Source organism: Nycticebus coucang, chromosome 7 (genome assembly GCF_027406575.1).
Source record: "Nycticebus coucang isolate mNycCou1 chromosome 7, mNycCou1.pri, whole genome shotgun sequence".
In the NCBI taxonomy this organism is placed as follows: domain Eukaryota; kingdom Metazoa; phylum Chordata; class Mammalia; order Primates; family Lorisidae; genus Nycticebus; species Nycticebus coucang.
Window position 1 is genome coordinate 78,772,787 of NC_069786.1, and position 6,000 is coordinate 78,778,786.

The following is a 6,000-nucleotide window of genomic DNA, read 5'->3' on the forward strand; positions in this document are numbered from 1 at the left end:
CTTTTCCTCCTTCATTTTTCTTCTCTCATGTTCATTGTCTTTATTTGGGGGTATGTGTGGTTTGGTAAGCATGTGTTGTGCTAAGCGTTTTGTGTTGTTGTTTGTTTCTCCTTATACAAAAAAAAATTATTTTTTCTAAGGAGAAAAGTTTTTCTCCTTCTTGGGACTGATTTTATTTTTCTGGATGAATACTATGATACACTTGTTGGGGGTGTACATGAGAAGTCTGTGAAGAAAATAGAGGTAATTGGACAGTATTTCAATGTGAATGACTTCCATAAATGCAAGGTTTTTTGTTTTGTTTGTTTGGGTTTTTTTTTTTGGGTATGTAAACTAAAGAGAAAGTTGGATGAAGAGAAAGAAGAACGATGAGCTGACTAGAGATCGTAGCATAACTTGAGGGCATAATGTAGATTGTAAACTTGTTGGCGTCCCCTCCCTTTCCCTCCCCTGGAAATCTTTACTGACGTTACTTGCTCTGGTTTGGGCGTCTGGATCTGCATTGATGTTGGGCGCAGGGGAAAGAGCAGAGACTTCCTGGGTGAGTGTCCACCTCTGGATCACTCTCTAGCGAGAGTACATGTACAACACTTGCACACATGCACAGGTGCACCACCATGTGAAAAGGCTCCTAGCTGTCAGGAGGACAGCAAACGTGGGAGGTGGTAAAACGTACTCCATTCCTGAATCACTGTGGTTATACCCAGGATAGAAAACAGAACTTAGTAAGGGTGTTCATAAAGTGTTTTATGCTTCCAGTAATACTTGGGAGATGGGCTGGCATTCTTCTTTTCTTCAGGATGCCAGGCCTTTCTCTCCCTCCTTCCCTTCTCTCACTCCCTGCTCTCTGCTTTCTTCTTTCTTTCTCATCTTTTCCCCTCCCTCTCTTTCCTCTCTCTAATATGAAATAAACTTATACTTTTATATTCTGAAAGAAAAAAATACTTTGGAAATGGATAGGAAATGCCAACTTTTATTGCTTCCAGGGCCACATAGACAATATAGTCATTTAAAACATTTCCAGTATTTATCTTGTTTTCTGTTGTCTGAGATTACTTCATTCTTTTGGGATATTAAAAGGCAAAACTACTTTTATGGATGAAGAACCACATTTTAATTTTTATTTATAACTCAAGAAATGTTACATTGAAGTTACTGAATTAATGCTTTTCATGATAGTAGTGATATGAATATAGCTCTATAAATTCTCAAAATGAAAGGCTACTATCAAAAGAAGCCCTTTATTACACGATTAATTTTAATACTAGATAATCTGGCCTAGATAACATATGGCCTAACTGTTAGGGGCTTTGCTAAGTAAGAAAATATCTATACTACCCTTACATCTTTTCTATCCCTCCTTCATTTGTTCCATAACAATTTATTTTCTAAACTAAAATAGAGCTTAGCAATCATCCAGTCCAACCAAACTATGCAAATGAAAATATAAATATGTTATGTACTTTGCAAAAATATCTTGTGTGGAGTATTACGCAAAGACAAAAACTACAAATTTTTTTTTTTTTTATTGTCGGGGATTCATTGAAGGTACAAGAAACCACGTAAAACCACAAATTTTTAAAACATAGATATATTTCATATGGAAGAACTTTCACATGGAGACTGGAAATATTGATTAGAATTTCTAAGTTGATACTTATAAGATGAACAATATGTGTTCCTGTCTTGCTCAAGGAAAACTTTACTACTTAGTGTGCTTTTGTCTATGACTAAAGGAAAATAGAGAGTAAAGAAAATTTACCCAATATTAAAATGTTTTGAGTTAGAGTGGTTCCAGAGTTGGCTTACTGAGGAGCTTAATTACTTCTTCACTGAGCTAGAATCTAGCAAGTAGAGTTGCCAGATTAAATACATGCACTTAAATTTGAATTTCAGATTAATGCAAATTTTTAAGTACCTCTAATGCAATATTATTTGCTATCTAAAATTCACTTTTAACCAGGTGCTGTGACTTTCTGTTTTCTAAATCTAGGAACTTTATTAGCATGTTGGCTTATCTTCTTAGGCTAGGTTTCCTTGTGGTCACAAGATGGCTGCCATAGCTCTCAGTGTCATATGCAGATGCCAATATCCAGTGGCATAAAAAAGATTCTATTAGTGAGGAAGAAGGTGGAGGAGTGTTAGTTTGGTATGTATGTAAGTCACCAAGGCAAATCTGAATTTTTTATTTCCTAAAACGTAGTTTCCTGTAATAATTATTTAGTTACATATGTAGAGGTAATTTAACCTGCCTATTGATTCAGGGACAGAAGTTGATTCTCTTTTTCTGTCTCCTTCTCTCTCTTTCCTTCCTTCTCTTTTTCTTTCTTTCTTTTTCTTTTTTTTTTTTTTTTTTGAGACAGAGTCTCTCTGCTATCCAGGCTAGAGTGCCATGATATCATCCTACCTCACTTTAACCTCAAACTTCTAGGTTCAAGTGATCTTCCTACCTCAGCCTCCTGAGTAGCTGGGACTACAGGTACCTGCCATGACTGTTTAATTTTTCTACTTTTAGTAGAGACAGGATCTCACTCTTGCTCAGGCTGGTCTTGAACTCCTGAGATCAGGTGATTCTCCCACTTCTGCCTCCCAGAGTACTAGGATTACAAGTGTGAACTTTTGAGCCTGCCCTGACTGTACATTTATACACAAATTTTTGTCTTTTGTTTCTTCTTCTGTGGAAAAGTATATTATGTTTTTGAGACTCTTAGCTTTGTTAGAGGTAGGAAAGCCCATATCTGAAATAATTTGGATAATTTTTATCAATTATTCCCAAATAAGGGAAGGAAATGGGTCATCTGCACGTTCCCCTTTTCTGCGCTATCTTTGGGGCACATATTAAGTAGTTTGTGTGTTCATGGTTATGGTCCTTTCTTCTCCCTTATGGTTACATTCACATTACCTATGGCTAAATCCCATCTGAATTTTCTGGTCTCCTCCCTGCTTCCACTTTGCCCCATTTATAGAACGCGTCCCTCTCTTGCAGGGCCCTATTTGTACTTAAATGATAATGGTTTCAAATGGGCTAGATAAACTAGTTTGTCTTAATATTACTTTATTAATACTACTGTGTTAATATTTACTTTGCTAATGTGTTGGACCTCTGAGGTAATTGAAGGCTTTAATCATTTCTAAAGTTCAACCCCTTTAAAAAGCTGGTCAGGAAAGCCCCCCATCCAGGTACCTCATTGGCCCTTTGGGCTTCCCTATCTCTCTCACAGAGGTAGGTGGCTTCATGGAAAGGCATCCTTACAAGACTACTGTCTGGAGTCTGCTTATCTTGACAGTCCGGTCTCTTAACACACCCCATCTTTCATTCTCTCATCAGACTCACACTGTGATCCCCTGGTCTCTGCAGCTTTCTTCTCCACCCCGTTTCCTGTCTCATCCTGAGTGAGTCATACGCAACTTCAGTATTTAAAGGGATGCCCCACCCAACACCCTAGACTCATAATTTCATGACCTCCTTGCTCCACAGGACTTTAACTCTGTTGGACTTCAGTGTTCTGCTACCAGTGCCATACCCACAGCCACCTAATCATCCCCAGAAACTCCTCACCTCCCACAATTACACTTCAAAATCATGTTGTCTTAATCAGAGCTGCTGCTGCTTTCAAATATCCTTCCTGCTTGCTTCTATCAGAGAAGCTCCTTAACTTCATGAGGAATCTTAAGAAAATAGCAAAGAATTAAGCTCTGAGACCCTCTGCAAGCCAACTCCTTCCTTCTGCCCTACCACATCTAGCCTGCATCCAGTGGCTTAACTCAACAGCTCAGCCCTTAACTTTCTCCATATCTCAAACTTCTATCACACCCAACCTCTGAACTCTTATACTGGATGAGTCTGAAACTTAGTCTTTTGAAATACAGCACCTATGTACCTGAGCCTGTCAAATTAAAGCCATAGCATTGCCAGGTAGAGCCTCTAGGACTCAACAATAGGAGGCAGAACTGGGAGTGTCTAAGAGCACGAAGCTTGGTTGTTGGCTCCTCCCGCATCAGCCGATGTCTCTGGGAAACTTCCATGCAGCATGTCCACTCTGTGCCTCATTGTCTTCACTAGCGAATGGGACAGCAAGTGAACACACCTCTCAGGGACCCTTATTGTGAATAAATGAGCTCATATTTATAAAATGCTTAACTGTTAAATGATAGTTTCCTTACTCTTTTGTAGTTTTGTTTCTCTTTTTAGTAATAGCTATTCCAGATCTTCTCCCTCTGTAATTCTGCAAACAGCTGAGGCACCATTGCTTCAGCAGATGATCTGGCCTAATTCTCAGTGTAGCTCATTAGTAAATTTATCTCCCCCTGAAAATTTAACTACATTGGTGCATTTGTATCTCCTTCCCATCCAAGAGAAAGAAATAACCTTCGAAAAGTTAATATTCCACCTCTTCTCAAGATCTTATTCTTTCAAATATCTAACTATTTCTGTGTATATTTAACCTTTATGCTTGTTCCTATTTTTGTCAATATGTTTCATTCCCATGTGTTCTCACCAAAATTCAATTAAAAAATCCTTTGTCAGCCATACATTTCCTTTAGCTATAGTCCTATCTTCATCCTTCCCTTTAATTTTCTCTCTTTAATTTTCTCTCTCTCTCTCTCTCTCTCGTCTTTGGTTTTGCTTCTGTTAATATGGTGGATAACGTTTATGGACTTGCATATATTAAACCAGCCTTGCATCCCTGGGATGAAACCTACCTGATCATGATGTATGACTTTTTTGATGATAATCTGTAATCTATTGGCTAAGATTTTATTGAGAATTTTTGCATCTATATTCATTAGTGAAATTTGTCTGAAATTCTTCTTTTTAGTTGGGTCTTTTCCTAGATATATATATATATATATATATATATAGAGAGAGAGAGAGAGAGAGAGAGAGAGAGAGAGAAAGAGAGAGAGAGAGAGAGAGAGAAAGAGAGAGAGAAGGAGAGAGAAAGTCAGACACTAAAATTCATTGGAAGTAAATTCAGAGGGGTCAAAACTTCAGAACTTGGCTTTTTCCCAGCTTTCACTAGCCATAGACCTTTGTGATTTTTAATGGCCATATATTTGTATAATGGCTTTCCTGCTCATTGTTCTACGTTAGCCAATTAATTGTTTTATTTTTAATACTCCTGCTATTTCCTACCTCTTTTCTAAAAGGAACTAGTCTCCAAGTTCCCACTCTAATCAAGGCTTCATGCTGAATGATGCTTTGTGATTTCACCACAGTTACTGTCAAGGTTGGCAGTAACATCAACCCTGCCAAATCCAAAGGTCAGTTCTCAGTGTTCATCCCAGTCAGATTCTCAGGAAGTTGGGAGAGTCGATCATTTCCTGCTCTCTAAACCTTTTTTTTTTTCTTTTTAAACAGTTACCTCCTAGATACTACTTTTGCTTTGTTCTCTTCCTACCTTAGTAGTTGATTTTTCTCAGCCTCCTTTGCTGAAATATTCCCGCTTATCTGCCTGTAAAATATGAAATACTCTAAAACACTGTCCTTGGACATTGCCTCTTTTCATTGTTCACCAACTCCCCTCCTAGTACCTTGACTACTTTCTTTTAGCTTTATATATTAAAGCTTATGAATTCTTAATTTGTATTCTGTTTAAAATTTTCCCCTGAACTCTATCCTCATACCCAAGTGTCTATTTAGATATCCACTTGGACATCTAAAAGGCTGTTCAAACTTAACATATTTGAAAAAGCTTTCAACTCCCCCCCGCCCCCCCCCCAAAACTAGTCCTTTGGAAATCTCCATCTTCTGGTTGCTGAACTCAAAAAACAGTGTCATTCTGGATTCCTTTCTTCCTTTATAAAATGAAAGTGTTTATTTTATAAAACACTTCTACTCCATTAGCAAGTCCTATTAGCTTCTTCTAAACATATCCATAATCTCTACCGACTGTCATCATTTTCATAGCTCCTACTCTAATGTATTCTGGTACATTAGATTATTTCATAAGCCTCTTGTTTTTTCTCCCTACTTCTATCTCTATCTCATTAGTTTGT